This window comes from Stenella coeruleoalba (assembly GCF_951394435.1).
Source record: "Stenella coeruleoalba genome assembly, contig: scaffold_95, whole genome shotgun sequence".
In the NCBI taxonomy this organism is placed as follows: Eukaryota; Metazoa; Chordata; class Mammalia; order Artiodactyla; family Delphinidae; genus Stenella; species Stenella coeruleoalba.
Genome location: NW_027646206.1, coordinates 626,476 through 647,245, shown reverse-complemented (window position 1 = coordinate 647,245; position 20,770 = coordinate 626,476). Strand labels below are relative to the sequence as shown.

General features: G+C 43.9%; 1 long non-coding RNA gene across 4 annotated transcripts in view; it reads right to left on the bottom strand.

Moving 5' to 3' along the window:
- LOC307181257 overlaps window positions 1–19,060 on the bottom strand; it is a 448,188-nt gene extending 429,128 nt beyond the window's left edge. For all 4 annotated transcript variants that reach the window (XR_013826238.1, XR_013826239.1, XR_013826240.1 and 1 more), the window contains exons 1-2: window positions 18,999–19,060; window positions 9,521–9,602 (exon numbers count right to left, since the gene is read on the bottom strand). This is a non-coding gene — a long non-coding RNA (uncharacterized lncRNA). The remainder of the gene's footprint in view (window positions 1–9,520; window positions 9,603–18,998) is intronic.
- Between the last annotated feature and the right edge of the window lie 1,710 nt (window positions 19,061–20,770).

Sequence of the window (20,770 nt, the reverse complement as noted above, 5' to 3'; positions counted from 1 at the left end):
ATCGCAGAAAGTGAAAAATGGATAAAGAAGTTGTGGTATTTACTTACAAAGCAATATCACTCAGCAATGAAATCTGTGTCATCAGGCCCGTAGCAGCACAATGAGTGGATTCAGGTATGATGATTCTAACTGAAATAAGTCACACAGAAAAGAAACATCATAAGATATCAGTAATACACGGAATGTAAACTTGGCTACACAGGAACTGAATTACAGAACAGAACAGGGTCTTAAATTTAGAAAACCAACTTATGCTTGCTTAAGGGTAAAGGTGAGTTGGGGTGCTGCATAAAACCAGAGATTGAAATGAGCACAGATAAAGTTCCTTAAGTCAAATATGGAATAGACAAGAGCTACTCCTTGCTCAAAGAAATGGACTCAACACCGCATATTAAACGCCTAAGAATGTACCTGACTAGTAAGTATCGGAAAACCTATGGATTGCTATGTCTCCAAAAGAGAATCAAGCATGTGTACAGGGGCATAAACGCAGCAGTGATAGGATTGGAGAGGTTCGGTGAGCAAATGAAGACCCTTTGAAGTCATATTGCATGGTACGCATTACACGGGTCTCAACTCTCCAGGTTTAAGGTATTCTTCCTTCAGCTAAAACATGCATGTGGAACCTAGAGTATGATCAACCATGTGATCGGGAGACGTGTTCAAATATGTCTCAGTTTTCCTCCCCTGGTACTCGGGTGCAACATTCCAGACGCTTTACTAACACTCTCCCGACTTGGAGAGTCAGTCCCTTTAACCTCCTGTTTGGCCCAGTTTGCAATTTCTGCGGAAGATGAACAGGAATAGCGAGAACCAATGAGAGACTAGCTGGAGGTGTCTGGACGGGCAAATTTAACTCTCATTTCTCACCAGGAAGAGGAATTAACCAAAGGCTCAGCGTGCCATGCCAGAACCAGATTAGGGCCTGAAGCCATCCTGCGGTGTTGCGGCCAGGTCACAAGAAAGCGAGTTGAAGAAAGGAGCTCAGGGGCACTGTAATTCACAAACCTGCAGACTTATAAATGACAGCTATCGTCCAAAAATAGACTGAAGTAAGGCTGCCAAGAGGACTTGAAAGCGGGGCAGAATTGCAGGAAACCGATTTCAGGAGGTAGACTGGAATTGCATTGAAAGCATAGGAAAAGAGGCAGAACGTCCACAATGATGCACTTGGCCAAAAAGGGCGTATGCGTTTTTTCCTGAATATATTCAGGAAAAAACGCATACGCCCTTTTTGGCCAACCAAGCAAGCTTGCAAAGGAAATCTGCACTACAATGAAGTCTCACTTCCCCCCGGTCAAAAGGGCCATCTGAAAAAAGTGTAAAATCCAGAAAGACAAGACAGGCCATGGAGAACTGGGAGCCTTGTTATGCTGATGGGCGGGATGTAAATTGCCAACAGACACTCGGGAGAAGTGTATGGTGTTTCCTGAAACATCTAAAAAACAAAGCAACAGAACCTAGGGCACTTCCACTTATGGTCCTATAGCTTAGGGAAATTAAAATCAAAAAGACACAGCCACCCCAAAGTTTGGAACGGCTCTGTTTACAAGAACCTCGTTTACAGTACAAGTTCAACATCGCAGAAAGTGAAAAATGGATAAAGAAGTTGTGGTATTTACTTACAAAGCAATATCACTCAGCAATGAAATCTGTGTCATCAGGCCCTTAGCAGCACAATGAGTGGATTCAGGTACGATGATTCTAACTGAAATAAGTCACACAGAAAAAGAAACATCATAAGATATCACTAATACACGGAATGTAAACTTGGCTACACAGGAACTGAATTACAGAACAGAACAGTGTCTCAAATTTAGAAAACCAACTTATGCTTGCTTAAGGGGAAAGGTGAGTTGGGGTGCTGCATAAAACCAGAGATTGAAATGAGCACAGATAAAGTTCCTTAAGCCAAATATGGAATAGACAAGAGCTACTCCTTGCTCAACGAAATGGACTCAACACCCCATATTAAACGCCTAAGAATGTACCTGACTAGTAAGTATCTTAAAACCTATGGATTGCTATGTCTCCAAAAGAGAATCAAGCGTGAGTACAGGGGCATAAACGCAGCAGTGATAGGATTGGAGAGGTTCGGTGAGCAAATGAAGACCCTTTGAAGTCATATTGCATGGTACGCATTACACGGGTCTCAACTCTCCAGGTTTAAGGTATTCTTCCTTCAGCTAAAACATGCATGTGGAACCTAGAGTATGATCAACCATGTGATCGGGAGACGTGTTCAAATATGTATCAGTTTTCCTCCCCTGGTACTAGGGTGCAACATTCCAGACGCTTTACTAACACTCTCCCGACTTGGAGAGTCAGTCCCTTTAACCCCCTGTTTGGCCCAGTTTGCAATTTCTGCGGAAGATGAACAGGAATAGCGAGAACCAATGAGAGACTAGCTGGAGGTGTCTGGACGGGCAAATTTAACTCTCATTTCCCACCAGGAAGAGGAATTAACCAAAGGCTCAGCGTGCCATGCCAGAACCAGATTAGGGCCTGAAGCCATCCTGCGGTGTTGCGGCCAGGTCACAAGAAAGCGAGTTGAAGAAAGGAGCTCAGGGGCACTGTAATTCACAAACCTGCAGACTTATAAATGACAGCTATCGTCGAAAAATAGACTGAAGTAAGCCTGCCAAGAGGACTTGAAAGCGGGGCAGAATTGCAGGAAACCGATTTCAGGAGGTAGACTGGAATTGCATTGAAAGCATAGGAAAAGAGGCAGAACGTCCACAATGATGCACTTGGCCAAAAAGGGCGTATGCGTTTTTTCCTGAATATATTCAGGAAAAAACGCATACGCCCTTTTTGGCCAACCAAGCAAGCTTGCAAAGGAAATCTGCACTACAATGTAGTCTCACTTCCCCCCAGTCAAAAGGGCCATCTGAAAAAAGTGTAAAATCCAGAAAGGCAGGACAGGCCATGGAGAACTGGGAGCCTTGTTATGCTGATGGGCGGGATGTAAATTGCCAACAGACACTCGGGAGAAGTGTATGGTGTTTCCTGAAACATCTAAAAAACAAAGCAACAGAGCCTAGGGCACTGCCACTTATGGTCCTATAGCTTAGGGAAATTAAAATCAAAAAGACACAGCCACCCCAAAGTTTGGGACGCCTCTGTTTACAAGAACCTCGTTTACAGTACAAGTTCAACATCGCAGAAAGTGAAAAATGGATAAAGAAGTTGTGGTATTTACTTACAAAGCAATATCACTCAGCAATGAAATCTATGTCATCAGGCCCCTAGCATCACAATGAGTGGATTCAGGTATGATGATTCTAACTGAAATAAGTCACACAGAAAAAGAAACATCATAAGATATCAGTAATACACGGAATGGAAATTTGGCTACACAGGAACTGAATTACAGAACAGAACAGGGTCTCAAATTTAGAAAACCAACTTATGCTTGCTTAAGGGGAAAGGTGAGTTGGGGTGCTGCATAAAACCAGAGATTGAAATGAGCACAGATAAAGTTCCTTAAGCCAAATATGGAATAGACAAGAGCTACTCCTTGCTCAACGAAATGGACTCAACACCCCATATTAAACGCCTAAGAATGTACCTGACTAGTAAGTATCTTAAAACCTATGGATTGCTATGTCTCCAAAAGAGAATCAAGCGTGTGTAGAGGGGAATAAACACAGCAGTAATAGGATTGGAGAGGTTCGGTGAGCAAATGAAGACCCTTTGAAGTCATATTGCATGGTACCCATTCCACGGGTCTCAAGTACCCAGGTTTAAGGTATTCTTCCTTCAGCTAAAACATGCATGTGGAACCCAGAGTATGATCAACCATGTGAACGGGAGACGTGTTCAAATATGTCTCAGTTTTCCTCCCCTGGTACTCGGGTGCAACATTCCAGACGCTTTACTAACACTCTTCCGACTTGGAGAGTCAGTCCCTTTAACCTCCTGTTTGGCCCAGTTTGCAATTTCTGCGGAAGATGAACAGGAATAGCGAGAACCAATGAGAGACTAGCTGGAGGTGTCTGGACGGGCAAATTTAACTCTCATTTCCCACCAGGAAGAGGAATTAACCAAAGGCTCAGCGTGCCGTGCCGGAACCAGATTAGGGCCTGAAGCCATCCTGCGGTGTTGCGGCCAGGTCACAAGAAAGCGAGTTGAAGAAAGGAGCTCAGGGGCACTGTAATTCACAAACCTGCAGAGTTATAAATGACAGCTATCGTCCAAAAATAGACTGAAGTAAGGCTGCCAAGAGGACTTGAAAGCGGGGCAGAATTGCAGGAAACCGATTTCAGGAGGTAGACTGGAATTGCATTGAAAGCATAGGAAAAGAGGCAGAACGTCCACAATGATGCACTTGGCCAAAAAGAGCGTATGCATTTTTTCCTGAATATATTCAGGAAAAAACGCATACGCCCTTTTTGGCCAACCAAGCAAGCTTGCAAAGGAAATCTGCACTACAATGAAGTCTCACTTCCCCCCGGTCAAAAGGGCCATCTGAAAAAAGTGTAAAATCCAGAAAGGCAGGACAGGCCATGGAGAACTGGGAGCCTTGTTATGCTGATGGGCGGGATGTAAATTGCCAACAACCACTCGGGAGAAGTGTATGGTGTTTCCTGAAACATCTAAAAAACAAAGCAACAGAGCCTAGGGCACTGCCACTTATGGTCCTATAGCTTAGGGAAATTAAAATCAAAAAGACACAGCCACCCCAAACTTTCGAACGGCTCTGTTTACAAGAACCTCGTTTACAGTACAAGTTCAACATCGCAGAAAGTGAAAAATGGATAAAGAAGTTGTGGTATTTACTTACAAAGCAATATCACTCAGCAATGAAATCTGTGTCATCAGGCCCGTAGCAGCACAATGAGTGGATTCAGGTATGATGATTCTAACTGAAATAAGTCACACAGAAAAGAAACATCATAAGATATCAGTAATACACGGAATGTAAACTTGGCTACACAGGAACTGAATTACAGAACAGAACAGGGTCTTAAATTTAGAAAACCAACTTATGCTTGCTTAAGGGTAAAGGTGAGTTGGGGTGCTGCATAAAACCAGAGATTGAAATGAGCACAGATAAAGTTCCTTAAGTCAAATATGGAATAGACAAGAGCTACTCCTTGCTCAAAGAAATGGACTCAACACCGCATATTAAACGCCTAAGAATGTACCTGACTAGTAAGTATCGGAAAACCTATGGATTGCTATGTCTCCAAAAGAGAATCAAGCATGTGTACAGGGGCATAAACGCAGCAGTGATAGGATTGGAGAGGTTCGGTGAGCAAATGAAGACCCTTTGAAGTCATATTGCATGGTACGCATTACACGGGTCTCAACTCTCCAGGTTTAAGGTATTCTTCCTTCAGCTAAAACATGCATGTGGAACCTAGAGTATGATCAACCATGTGATCGGGAGACGTGTTCAAATATGTCTCAGTTTTCCTCCCCTGGTACTCGGGTGCAACATTCCAGACGCTTTACTAACACTCTCCCGACTTGGAGAGTCAGTCCCTTTAACCTCCTGTTTGGCCCAGTTTGCAATTTCTGCGGAAGATGAACAGGAATAGCGAGAACCAATGAGAGACAAGCTGGAGGTGTCTGGACGGGCAAATTTAACTCTCATTTCTCACCAGGAAGAGGAATTAACCAAAGGCTCAGCGTGCCATGCCAGAACCAGATTAGGGCCTGAAGCCATCCTGCGGTGTTGCGGCCAGGTCACAAGAAAGCGAGTTGAAGAAAGGAGCTCAGGGGCACTGTAATTCACAAACCTGCAGACTTATAAATGACAGCTATCGTCCAAAAATAGACTGAAGTAAGGCTGCCAAGAGGACTTGAAAGCGGGGCAGAATTGCAGGAAACCGATTTCAGGAGGTAGACTGGAATTGCATTGAAAGCATAGGAAAAGAGGCAGAACGTCCACAATGATGCACTTGGCCAAAAAGGGCGTATGCGTTTTTTCCTGAATATATTCAGGAAAAAACGCATACGCCCTTTTTGGCCAACCAAGCAAGCTTGCAAAGGAAATCTGCACTACAATGAAGTCTCACTTCCCCCCGGTCAAAAGGGCCATCTGAAAAAAGTGTAAAATCCAGAAAGACAAGACAGGCCATGGAGAACTGGGAGCCTTGTTATGCTGATGGGCGGGATGTAAATTGCCAACAGACACTCGGGAGAAGTGTATGGTGTTTCCTGAAACATCTAAAAAACAAAGCAACAGAACCTAGGGCACTTCCACTTATGGTCCTATAGCTTAGGGAAATTAAAATCAAAAAGACACAGCCACCCCAAAGTTTGGAACGGCTCTGTTTACAAGAACCTCGTTTACAGTACAAGTTCAACATCGCAGAAAGTGAAAAATGGATAAAGAAGTTGTGGTATTTACTTACAAAGCAATATCACTCAGCAATGAAATCTGTGTCATCAGGCCCTTAGCAGCACAATGAGTGGATTCAGGTACGATGATTCTAACTGAAATAAGTCACACAGAAAAAGAAACATCATAAGATATCACTAATACACGGAATGTAAACTTGGCTACACAGGAACTGAATTACAGAACAGAACAGTGTCTCAAATTTAGAAAAGCAACTTATGCTTGCTTAAGGGGAAAGGTGAGTTGGGGTGCTGCATAAAACCAGAGATTGAAATGAGCACAGATAAAGTTCCTTAAGCCAAATATGGAATAGACAAGAGCTACTCCTTGCTCAACGAAATGGACTCAACACCCCATATTAAACGCCTAAGAATGTACCTGACTAGTAAGTATCTTAAAACCTATGGATTGCTATGTCTCCAAAAGAGAATCAAGCGTGAGTACAGGGGCATAAACGCAGCAGTGATAGGATTGGAGAGGTTCGGTGAGCAAATGAAGACCCTTTGAAGTCATATTGCATGGTACGCATTACACGGGTCTCAACTCTCCAGGTTTAAGGTATTCTTCCTTCAGCTAAAACATGCATGTGGAACCTAGAGTATGATCAACCATGTGATCGGGAGACGTGTTCAAATATGTATCAGTTTTCCTCCCCTGGTACTAGGGTGCAACATTCCAGACGCTTTACTAACACTCTCCCGACTTGGAGAGTCAGTCCCTTTAACCCCCTGTTTGGCCCAGTTTGCAATTTCTGCGGAAGATGAACAGGAATAGTGAGAACCAATGAGAGACTAGCTGGAGGTGTCTGGACGGGCAAATTTAACTCTCATTTCCCACCAGGAAGAGGAATTAACCAAAGGCTCAGCGTGCCATGCCAGAACCAGATTAGGGCCTGAAGCCATCCTGCGGTGTTGCGGCCAGGTCACAAGAAAGCGAGTTGAAGAAAGGAGCTCAGGGGCACTGTAATTCACAAACCTGCAGACTTATAAATGACAGCTATCGTCCAAAAATAGACTGAAGTAAGGCTGCCAAGAGGACTTGAAAGCGGGGCAGAATTGCAGGAAACCGATTTCAGGAGGTAGACTGGAATTGCATTGAAAGCATAGGAAAAGAGGCAGAACGTCCACAATGATGCACTTGGCCAAAAAGGGCGTATGCGTTTTTTCCTGAATATATTCAGGAAAAAACGCATACGCCCTTTTTGGCCAACCAAGCAAGCTTGCAAAGGAAATCTGCACTACAATGAAGTCTCACTTCCCCCCGGTCAAAAGGGCCATCTGAAAAAAGTGTAAAATCCAGAAAGGCAGGACAGGCCATGGAGAACTGGGAGCCTTGTTATGCTGATGGGCGGGATGTAAATTGCCAACAACCACTCGGGAGAAGTGTATGGTGTTTCCTGAAACATCTAAAAAACAAAGCAACAGAGCCTAGGGCACTGCCACTTATGGTCCTATAGCTTAGGGAAATTAAAATCAAAAAGACACAGCCACCCCAAACTTTCGAACGGCTCTGTTTACAAGAACCTCGTTTACAGTACAAGTTCAACATCGCAGAAAGTGAAAAATGGATGAAGAAGTTGTGGTATTTACTTACAAAGCAATATCACTCAGCAATGAAATCTGTGTCATCAGGCCCGTAGCAGCACAATGAGTGGATTCAGGTACGATGATTCTAACTGAAATAAGTCACACAGAAAAGAAACATCATAAGATATCAGTAATACACGGAATGTAAACTTGGCTACACAGGAACTGAATTACAGAACAGAACAGGGTCTTAAATTTAGAAAACCAACTTATGCTTGCTTAAGGGTAAAGGTGAGTTGGGGTGCTGCATAAAACCAGAGATTGAAATGAGCACAGATAAAGTTCCTTAAGTCAAATATGGAATAGACAAGAGCTACTCCTTGCTCAAAGAAATGGACTCAACACCGCATATTAAACGCCTAAGAATGTACCTGACTAGTAAGTATCGGAAAACCTATGGATTGCTATGTCTCCAAAAGAGAATCAAGCATGTGTACAGGGGCATAAACGCAGCAGTGATAGGATTGGAGAGGTTCGGTGAGCAAATGAAGACCCTTTGAAGTCATATTGCATGGTACGCATTACACGGGTCTCAACTCTCCAGGTTTAAGGTATTCTTCCTTCAGCTAAAACATGCATGTGGAACCTAGAGTATGATCAACCATGTGATCGGGAGACGTGTTCAAATATGTCTCAGTTTTCCTCCCCTGGTACTCGGGTGCAACATTCCAGACGCTTTACTAACACTCTCCCGACTTGGAGAGTCAGTCCCTTTAACCCCCTGTTTGGCCCAGTTTGCAATTTCTGCGGAAGATTAACAGGAATAGCGAGAACCAATGAGAGACTAGCTGGAGGTGTCTGGACGGGCAAATTTAACTCTCATTTCCCACCAGGAAGAGGAATTAACCAAAGGCTCAGCGTGCCATGCCAGAACCAGATTAGGGCCTGAAGCCATCCTGCGGTGTTGCGGCCAGGTCACAAGAAAGCGAGTTGAAGAAAGGAGCTCAGGGGCACTGTAATTCACAAACCTGCAGACTTATAAATGACAGCTATCGTCCAAAAATAGACTGAAGTAAGCCTGCCAAGAGGACTTGAAAGCGGGGCAGAATTGCAGGAAACCGATTTCAGGAGGTAGACTGGAATTGCATTGAAAGCATAGGAAAAGAGGCAGAACGTCCACAATGATGCACTTGGCCAAAAAGGGCGTATGCGTTTTTTCCTGAATATATTCAGGAAAAAACGCATACGCCCTTTTTGGCCAACCAAGCAAGCTTGCAAAGGAAATCTGCACTACAATGAAGTCTCACTTCCCCCCGGTCAAAAGGGCCATCTGAAAAAAGTGTAAAATCCAGAAAGGCAGGACAGGCCATGGAGAACTGGGAGCCTTGTTATGCTGATGGGCGGGATGTAAATTGCCAACAGACACTTGGGAGAAGTGTATGGTGTTTCCTGAAACATCTAAAAAACAAAGCAACAGAGCCTAGGGCACTGCCACTTATGGTCCTATAGCTTAGGGAAATTAAAATCAAAAAGACACAGCCACCCCAAAGTTTGGGACGCCTCTGTTTACAAGAACCTCGTTTACAGTACAAGTTCAACATCGCAGAAAGTGAAAAATGGATAAAGAACTTGTGGTACTTACGTAAAATGCAGTATCACTCAGCAATGAAATCTATGTCATCAGGCCCGTAGCAGCATAATGAGTGGATTCAGGTACGATGATTCTAACTGAAATAAGTCACACAGAAAAAGAAACATCATAAGATATCACTAATACACGGAATGTAAACTTGGCTACACAGGAACTGCATTCCAGAACAGAACAGGGTCTCAAATTTAGAAAACCAACTTATGCTTGCTTAAGGGGAAAGGTGAGTTGGGGTGCTGCATAAAACCAGAGATTGAAATGAGCACAGATAAAGTTCCTTAAGTCAAATATGGAACAGACAAGAGCTACTCCTTGCTCAAAGAAATGGACTCAACACCGCATATTAAACGCCTAAGAATGTACCTGACTAGTAAGTATCGGAAAACCTATGGATTGCTATGTCTCCAAAAGAGAATCAAGCATGTGTACAGGGGCATAAACGCAGCAGTGATAGGATTGGAGAGGTTCGGTGAGCAAATGAAGACCCTTTGAAGTCATATTGCATGGTACGCATTACACGGGTCTCAACTCTCCAGGTTTAAGGTATTCTTCCTTCAGCTAAAACATGCATGTGGAACCTAGAGTATGATCAACCATGTGATCGGGAGACGTGTTCAAATATGTCTCAGTTTTCCTCCCCTGGTACTCGGGTGCAACATTCCAGACGCTTTACTAACACTCTCCCGACTTGGAGAGTCAGTCCCTTTAACCTCCTGTTTGGCCCAGTTTGCAATTTCTGCGGAAGATGAACAGGAATAGCGAGAACCAATGAGAGACTAGCTGGAGGTGTCTGGACGGGCAAATTTAACTCTCATTTCCCACCAGGAAGAGGAATTAACCAAAGGCTCAGCGTGCCGTGCCGGAACCAGATTAGGGCCTGAAGCCATCCTGCGGTGTTGCGGCCAGGTCACAAGAAAGCGAGTTGAAGAAAGGAGCTCAGGGGCACTTTAATTCACAAACCTGCAGAGTTATAAATGACAGCTATCGTCCAAAAATAGACTGAAGTAAGGCTGCCAAGAGGACTTGAAAGCGGGGCAGAATTGCAGGAAACCGATTTCAGGAGGTAGACTGGAATTGCATTGAAAGCATAGGAAAAGAGGCAGAACGTCCACAATGATGCACTTGGCCAAAAAGGGCGTATGCGTTTTTTCCTGAATATATTCAGGAAAAAACGCATACGCCCTTTTTGGCCAACCAAGCAAGCTTGCAAAGGAAATCTGCACTACAATGAAGTCTCACTTCCCCCCGGTCAAAAGGGCCATCTGAAAAAAGTGTAAAATCCAGAAAGGCAGGACAGGCCATGGAGAACTGGGAGCCTTGTTATGCTGATGGGCAGGATGTAAATTGCCAACAACCACTCGGGAGAAGTGTATGGTGTTTCCTGAAACATCTAAAAAACAAAGCAAGAGAGCCTAGGGCACTTCCACTTATGGTCCTATAGCTTAGGGAAATTAAAATCAAAAAGACACAGCCACCCCAAACTTTCGAACGGCTCTGTTTACAAGAACCTCGTTTACAGTACAAGTTCAACATCGCAGAAAGTGAAAAATGGATAAAGAAGTTGTGGTATTTACTTACAAAGCAATATCACTCAGCAATGAAATCTGTGTCATCAGGCCTGTAGCAGCACAATGAGTGGATTCAGGTATGATGATTCTAACTGAAATAAGTCACACAGAAAAGAAACATCATAAGATATCAGTAATACACGGAATGTAAACTTGGCTACACAGGAACTGAATTACAGAACAGAACAGGGTCTCAAATTTAGAAAACCAACTTATGCTTGCTTAAGGGTAAAGGTGAGTTGGGGTGCTGCATAAAACCAGAGATTGAAATGAGCACAGATAAAGTTCCTTAAGTCAAATATGGAATAGACAAGAGCTACTCCTTGCTCAAAGAAATGGACTCAACACCGCATATTAAACGCCTAAGAATGTACCTGACTAGTAAGTATCGGAAAACCTATGGATTGCTATGTCTCCAAAAGAGAATCAAGCATGTGTACAGGGGCATAAACACAGCAGTGATAGGATTGGAGAGGTTCGGTGAGCAAATGAAGACCCTTTGAAGTCATATTGCATGGTACGCATTACACGGGTCTCAACTCTCCAGGTTTAAGGTATTCTTCCTTCAGCTAAAACATGCATGTGGAACCTAGAGTATGATCAACCATGTGATCGGGAGACGTGTTCAAATATGTCTCAGTTTTCCTCCCCTGGTACTCGGGTGCAACATTCCAGACGCTTTACTAACACTCTCCCGACTTGGAGAGTCAGTCCCTTTAACCTCCTGTTTGGCCCAGTTTGCAATTTCTGCGGAAGATGAACAGGAATAGCGAGAACCAATGAGAGGCTAGCTGGAGGTGTCTGGACGGGCAAATTTAACTCTCATTTCCCACCAGGAAGAGGAATTAACCAAAGGCTCAGCATGCCCGTCCGGAACAAGATTAGGGCCTGAAGCCATCCTGCGGTGTTGCGGCCAGCTCACAAGAAAGCGAGTTGAAGAAAGGAGCTCAGGGGCACTGTAATTCACAAACCTGCAGAGTTATAAATGACAGCTATCGTCCAAAAATAGACTGAAGTAAGGCTGCCAAGAGGACTTGAAAGCGGGGCAGAATTGCAGGAAACCGATTTCAGGAGGTAGACTGGAATTGCATTGAAAGCATAGGAAAAGAGGCAGAACGTCCACAATGATGCACTTGGCCAAAAAGGGCGTATGCGTTTTTTCCTGAATATATTCAGGAAAAAACGCATACGCCCTTTTTGGCCAACCAAGCAAGCTTGCAAAGGAAATCTGCACTACAATGAAGTCTCACTTCCCCCCGGTCAAAAGGGCCATCTGAAAAAAGTGTAAAATCCAGAAAGGCAGGACAGGCCATGGAGAACTGGGAGCCTTGTTATGCTGATGGGCGGGATGTAAATTGCCAACAGACACTCGTGAGAAGTGTATGGTGTTTCCTGAAACATCTAAAAAACAAAGCAACAGAGCCTAGGGCACTGCCACTTATGGTCCTATAGCTTAGGGAAATTAAAATCAAAAAGACACAGCCACCCCAAAGTTTGGGACGCCTCTGTTTACAAGAACCTCGTTTACAGTACAAGTTCAACATCGCAGAAAGTGAAAAATGGATAAAGAAGTTGTGGTATTTACTTACAAAGCAATATCACTCAGCAATGAAATCTATGTCATCAGGCCCTTAGCATCACAATGAGTGGATTCAGGTATGATGATTCTAACTGAAATAAGTCACACAGAAAAAGAAACATCATAAGATATCAGTAATACACGGAATGGAAATTTGGCTACACAGGAACTGAATTACAGAACAGAACAGGGTCTCAAATTTAGAAAACCAACTTATGCTTGCTTAAGGGGAAAGGTGAGTTGGGGTGCTGCATAAAACCAGAGATTGAAATGAGCACAGATAAAGTTCCTTAAGCCAAATATGGAATAGACAAGAGCTACTCCTTGCTCAACGAAATGGACTCAACACCCCATATTAAACGCCTAAGAATGTACCTGACTAGTAAGTATCTTAAAACCTATGGATTGCTATGTCTCCAAAAGAGAATCAAGCGTGTGTACAGGGGCATAAACGCAGCAGTGATAGGATTGGAGAGGTTCGGTGAGCAAATGAAGACCCTTTGAAGTCATATTGCATGGTACGCATTACACGGGTCTCAAGTACCCAGGTTTAAGGTATTCTTCCTTCAGCTAAAACATGCATGTGGAACCCAGAGTATGATCAACCATGTGAACGGGAGACGTGTTCAAATATGTCTCAGTTTTCCTCCCCTGGTACTCGGGTGCAACATTCCAGACGCTTTACTAACACTCTTCCGACTTGGAGAGTCAGTCCCTTTAACCTCCTGTTTGGCCCAGTTTGCAATTTCTGCGGAAGATGAACAGGAATAGCGAGAACCAATGAGAGACTAGCTGGAGGTGTCTGGACGGGCAAATTTAACTCTCATTTCCCACCAGGAAGAGGAATTAACCAAAGGCTCAGCGTGCCGTGCCGGAACCAGATTAGGGCCTGAAGCCATCCTGCGGTGTTGCGGCCAGGTCACAAGAAAGCGAGTTGAAGAAAGGAGCTCAGGGGCACTGTAATTCACAAACCTGCAGAGTTATAAATGACAGCTATCGTCCAAAAATAGACTGAAGTAAGGCTGCCAAGAGGACTTGAAAGCGGGGCAGAATTGCAGGAAACCGATTTCAGGAGGTAGACTGGAATTGCATTGAAAGCATAGGAAAAGAGGCAGAACGTCCACAATGATGCACTTGGCCAAAAAGGGCGTATGCGTTTTTTCCTGAATATATGCAGGAAAAAACGCATACGCCCTTTTTGGCCAACCAAGCAAGCTTGCAAAGGAAATCTGCACTACAATGAAGTCTCACTTCCCCCCGGTCAAAAGGGCCATCTGAAAAAAGTGTAAAATCCAGAAAGGCAGGACAGGCCATGGAGAACTGGGAGCCTTGTTATGCTGAAGGGCGGGATGTAAATTGCCAACAACCACTCGGGAGAAGTGTATGGTGTTTCCTGAAACATCTAAAAAACAAAGCAACAGAGCCTAGGGCACTGCCACTTATGGTCCTATAGCTTAGGGAAATTAAAATCAAAAAGACACAGCCACCCCAAACTTTCGAACGGCTCTGTTTACAAGAACCTCGTTTACAGTACAAGTTCAACATCGCAGAAAGTGAAAAATGGATAAAGAAGTTGTGGTATTTACTTACAAAGCAATATCACTCAGCAATGAAATCTGTGTCATCAGGCCCGTAGCAGCACAATGAGTGGATTCAGGTATGATGATTCTAACTGAAATAAGTCACACAGAAAAGAAACATCATAAGATATCAGTAATACACGGAATGTAAACTTGGCTACACAGGAACTGAATTACAGAACAGAACAGGGTCTTAAATTTAGAAAACCAACTTATGCTTGCTTAAGGGTAAAGGTGAGTTGGGGTGCTGCATAAAACCAGAGATTGAAATGAGCACAGATAAAGTTCCTTAAGTCAAATATGGAATAGACAAGAGCTACTCCTTGCTCAAAGAAATGGACTCAACACCGCATATTAAACGCCTAAGAATGTACCTGACTAGTAAGTATCGGAAAACCTATGGATTGCTATGTCTCCAAAAGAGAATCAAGCATGTGTACAGGGGCATAAACGCAGCAGTGATAGGATTGGAGAGGTTCGGTGAGCAAATGAAGACCCTTTGAAGTCATATTGCATGGTACGCATTACACGGGTCTCAACTCTCCAGGTTTAAGGTATTCTTCCTTCAGCTAAAACATGCATGTGGAACCTAGAGTATGATCAACCATGTGATCGGGAGACGTGTTCAAATATGTCTCAGTTTTCCTCCCCTGGTACTCGGGTGCAACATTCCAGACGCTTTACTAACACTCTCCCGACTTGGAGAGTCAGTCCCTTTAACCTCCTGTTTGGCCCAGTTTGCAATTTCTGCGGAAGATGAACAGGAATAGCGAGAACCAATGAGAGGCTAGCTGGAGGTGTCTGGACGGGCAAATTTAACTCTCATTTCCCACGAGGAAGGGGAATTAACCAAAGGCTCAGCATGCCGGGCCGGAACCAGATTAGGGCCTGAAGCCATCCTGCGGTGTTGCGGCCAGCTCAAAAGAAAGCGAGTTGAAGAAAGGAGCTCAGGGGCACTGTAATTCACAAAACTGCAGAGTTATAAATGACAGCTATCGTCCAAAAATAGACTGAAGTAAGGCTGCCAAGAGGACTTGAAAGTGGGGCAGAATTGCAGGAAACCGATTTCAGGAGGTAGACTGGAATTGCATTGAAAGCATAGGAAAAGAGGCAGAACGTCCACAATGATGCACTTGGCCAAAAAGGGCGTATGCGTTTTTTCCTGAATATATTCAGGAAAAAACGCATACGCCCTTTTTGGCCAACCAAGCAAGCTTGCAAAGGAAATCTGCACTACAATGAAGTCTCACTTCCCCCCGGTCAAAAGGGCCATCTGAAAAAAGTGTAAAATCCAGAAAGGCAGGACAGGCCATGGAGAACTGGGAGCCTTGTTATGCTGATGGGCGGGATGTAAATTGCCAACAGACACTCGGGAGAAGTGTATGGTGTTTCCTGAAACATCTAAAAAACAAAGCAACAGAGCCTAGGGCACTGCCACTTATGGTCCTATAGCTTAGGGAAATTAAAATCAAAAAGACACAGCCACCCCAAAGTTTGGGATGCCTCTGTTTACAAGAACCTCGTTTACAGTACAAGTTCAACATCGCAGAAAGTGAAAAATGGATAAAGAAGTTGTGGTATTTACTTACAAAGCAATATCACTCAGCAATGAAATCTATGTCATCAGGCCCTTAGCATCACAATGAGTGGATTCAGGTATGATGATTCTAACTGAAATAAGTCACACAGAAAAAGAAACATCATAAGATATCAGTAATACACGGAATGGAAATTTGGCTACACAGGAACTGAATTACAGAACAGAACAGGGTCTCAAATTTAGAAAACCAACTTATGCTTGCTTAAGGGGAAAGGTGAGTTGGGGTGCTGCATAAAACCAGAGATTGAAATGAGCACAGATAAAGTTCCTTAAGCCAAATATGGAATAGACAAGAGCTACTCCTTGCTCAAAGAAATGGACTCAACACCGCATATTAAACGCCTAAGAATGTACCTGACTAGTAAGTATCGGAAAACCTATGGATTGCTATGTCTCCAAAAGAGAATCAAGCATGTGTACAGGGGCATAAACACAGCAGTGATAGGATTGGAGAGGTTCGGTGAGCAAATGAAGACCCTTTGAAGTCATATTGCATGGTACGCATTACACGGGTCTCAACTCTCCAGGTTTAAGGTATTCTTCCTTCAGCTAAAACATGCATGTGGAACCTAGAGTATGATCAACCATGTGATCGGGAGACGTGTTCAAATATGTCTCAGTTTTCCTCCCCTGGTACTCGGGTGCAACATTCCAGACGCTTTACTAACACTCTCCCGACTTGGAGAGTCAGTCCCTTTAACCTCCTGTTTGGCCCAGTTTGCAATTTCTGCGGAAGATGAACAGGAATAGCGAGAACCAATGAGAGGCTAGCTGGAGGTGTCTGGACGGACAAATTTAACTCTCATTTCCCACCAGGAAGAGGAATTAACCAAAGGCTCAGCATGCCGGGCCGGAACCAGATTAGGGCCTGAAGCCATCCTGCGGTGTTGCGGCCAGCTCACAAGAAAGCGAGTTGAAGAAAGGAGCTCAGGGGCACTGTAATTCACAAACCTGCAGAGTTATAAATGACAGCTATCGTCCAAAAATAGACTGAAGTAAGGCTGCCAAGAGGACTTGAAAGCGGGGCAGAATTGCAGGAAACCGATTTCAGGAGGTAGACTGGAATTGCATTGAAAGCATAGGAAAAGAGGCCGAACGTACACAATGATGCACTTGGCCAAAAAGGGCATATGCGTTTTTTCCTGAATATATTCAGGAAAAAACGCATACGCCCTTTTTGGCCAACCAAGCAAGCTTGCAAAGGAAATCTGCACTACAATGAAGTCTCACTTCCCCCCGGTCAAAAGGGCCATCTGAAAAAAGTGTAAAATCCAGAAAGGCAGGACAGGCCATGGAGAACTGGGAGCCTTGTTATGCTGATGGGCGGGATGTAAATTGCCAACAGACACTCGGGAGAAGTGTATGGTGTTTCCTGAAACATCTAAAAAACAAAGCAACAGAGCCTAGGGCACTGCCACTTATGGTCCTATAGCTTAGGGAAGTTAAAATCAAAAAGACACAGCCACCCCAAAGTTTGGGATGCCTCTGTTTACAAGAACCTCGTTTACAGTACAAGTTCAACGTCGCAGAAAGTGAAAAATGGATAAAGAAGATGTGGTATTTACTTACAAAGCAATATCACTCAGCAATGAAATCTATGTCATCAGGCCCTTAGCATCACAATGAGTGGATTCAGGTATGATGATTCTAACTGAAATAAGTCACACAGAAAAAGAAACATCATAAGATATCAGTAATACACGGAATGGAAATTTGGCTACACAGGAACTGAATTACAGAACAGAACAGGGTCTCAAATTTAGAAAACCAACTTATGCTTGCTTAAGGGGAAAGGTGAGTTGGGGTGCTGCATAAAACCAGATATTGAAATGAGCACAGATAAAGTTCCTTAAGCCAAATATGGAATAGACAAGAGCTACTCCTTGCTCAACGAAATGGACTCAACACCCCATATTAAACGCCTAAGAATGTACCTGACTAGTAAGTATCTTAAAACCTATGCATTGCTATGTCTCCAAAAGAGAATCAAGCGTGTGTACAGGGGAATAAACGCAGCAGTGATAGGATTGGAGAGGTTCGGTGAGCAAATGAAGACCCTTTGAAGTCATATTGCATGGTACCCATTCCACGGGTCTCAAGTACCCAGGTTTAAGGTATTCTTCCTTCAGCTAAAACATGCATGTGGAACCCAGAGTATGATCAACCATGTGAACGGGAGACGTGTTCAAATATGTCTCAGTTTTCCTCCCCTGGTACTCGGGTGCAACATTCCAGACGCTTTACTAACACTCTTCCGACTTGGAGAGTCAGTCCCTTTAACCTCCTGTTTGGCCCAGTTTGCAATTTCTGCGGAAGATGAACAGGAATAGCGAGAACCAATGAGAGACTAGCTGGAGGTGTCTGGACGGGCAAATTTAACTCTCATTTCCCACCAGGAAGAGGAATTAACCAAAGGCTCAGCGTGCCGTGCCGGAACCAGATTAGGGCCTGAAGCCATCCTGCGGTGTTGCGGCCAGGTCACAAGAAAGCGAGTTGAAGAAAGGAGCTCAGGGGCACTGTAATTCACAAACCTGCAGAGTTATAAATGACAGCTATCGTCCAAAAATAGACTGAAGTAAGGCTGCCAAGAGGACTTGAAAGCGGGGCAGAATTGCAGGAAACCGATTTCAGGAGGTAGACTGGAATTGCACTGAAAGCATAGGAAAAGAGGCAGAACGTCCACAATGATGCACTTGGCCAAAAAGGGCGTATGCGTTTTTTCCTGAATATATTCAGGAAAAAACGCATACGCCCTTTTTGGCCAACCAAGCAAGCTTGCAAAGGAAATCTGCACTACAATGAAGTCTCACTTCCCCCCGGTCAAAAGGGCCATCTGAAAAAAGTGTAAAATCCAGAAAGCCAGGACAGGCCATGGAGAACTGGGAGCCTTGTTATGCTGATGGGCGGGATGTAAATTGCCAACAGACACTCGGGAGAAGTGTATGGTGTTTCCTGAAACATCTAAAAAACAAAGCAACAGAGCCTAGGGCACTGCCACTTATGGTCCTATAGCTTAGGGAAATTAAAATCAAAAAGACACAGCCACGCCAAAGTTTGGGACGCCTCTGTTTACAAGAACCTCGTTTACAGTACAAGTTCAACATCGCAGAAAGTGAAAAATGGATAAAGAACTTGTGGTACTTACGTAAAATGCAGTATCACTCAGCAATGAAATCTATGTCATCAGGCCCGTAGCAGCATAATGAGTGGATTCAGCTATGATGATTCTAACTGAAATAAGTCACACAGAAAAAGAAACATCATAAGATATCACTAATACACGGAATGTAAACTTGGCTACACAGGAACTGCATTCCAGAACAGAACAGGGTCTCAAATTTAGAAAACCAACTTATGCTTGCTTAAGGGGAAAGGTGAGTTGGGGTGCTGCATAAAACCAGAGATTGAAATGAGCACAGATAAAGTTCCTTAAGTCAAATATGGAATAGACAAGAGCTACTCCTTGCTCAAAGAAATGGACTCAACACCGCATATTAAACGCCTAAGAATGTACCTGACTAGTAAGTATCGGAAAACCTATGGATTGCTATGTCTCCAAAAGAGAATCAAGCATGTGTACAGGGGCATAAACGCAGCAGTGATAGGATTGGAGAGGTTCGGTGAGCAAATGAAGACCCTTTGAAGTCATATTGCATGGTACGCATTACACGGGTCTCAACTCTCCAGGTTTAAGGTATTCTTCCTTCAGCTAAAACATGCATGTGGAACCTAGAGTATGATCAACCATGTGATCGGGAGACGTGTTCAAATATGTCTCAGTTTTCCTCCCCTGGTACTCGGGTGCAACATTCCAGACGCTTTACTAACACTCTCCCGACTTGGAGAGTCAGTCCCTTTAACCTCCTGTTTGGCCCAGTTTGCAATTTCTGCGGAAGATGAACAGGAATAGCGAGAACCAATGAGAGACTAGCTGGAGGTGTCTGGACGGGCAAATTTAACTCTCATTTCCAACCAGGAAGAGGAATTAACCAAAGGCTCAGCATGCCGGGCCGGAACCAGATTAGGGCCTGAAGCCATCCTGCGGTGTTGCGGCCAGCTCAAAAGAAAGCGAGTTGAAGAAAGGAGCTCAGGGGCACTGTAATTCACAAACCTGCAGAGTTATAAATGACAGCTATCGTCCAAAAATAGACTGAAGTAAGGCTGCCAAGAGGACTTGAAAGCGGGGCAGAATTGCAAGAAACCGATTTCAGGAGATAGACTGGAATTGCATTGAAAGCATAGGAAAAGAGGCAGAACGTCCACAATGATGCACTTGGCCAAAAAGGGCGTATGCGTTTTTTCCTGAATATATTCAGGAAAAAACGCATACGCCCTTTTTGGCCAACCAAGCAAGCTTGCAAAGGAAATCTGCACTACAATGAAGTCTCACTTCCCCCCGGTCAAAAGGGCCATCTGAAAAAAGTGTAAAATCCAGAAAGGCAGGACAGGCCATGGAGAACTGGGAGCCTTGTTATGCTGATGGGCGGGATGTAAATTGCCAACAGACACTCGGGAGAAGTGTATGGTGTTTCCTGAAACATCTAAAAAACAAAGCAACAGAGCCTAGGGCACTGCCACTTATGGTCCTATAGCTTAGGGAAATTAAAATCAAAAAGACACAGCCGCCCCAAAGTTTGGGACGCCTCTGTTTACAAGAACCTCGTTTACAGTACAAGTTCAACATCGCAGAAAGTGAAAAATGGATAAAGAAGTTGTGGTATTTACTTACAAAGCAATATCACTCAGCAATGAAATCTATGTCATCAGGCCCTTAGCATCACAATGAGTGGATTCAGGTATGATGATTCTAACTGAAATAAGTCACACAGAAAAAGAAACATCATAAGATATCAGTAATACACGGAATGGAAATTTGGCTACACAGGAACTGAATTACAGAACAGAACAGGGTCTCAA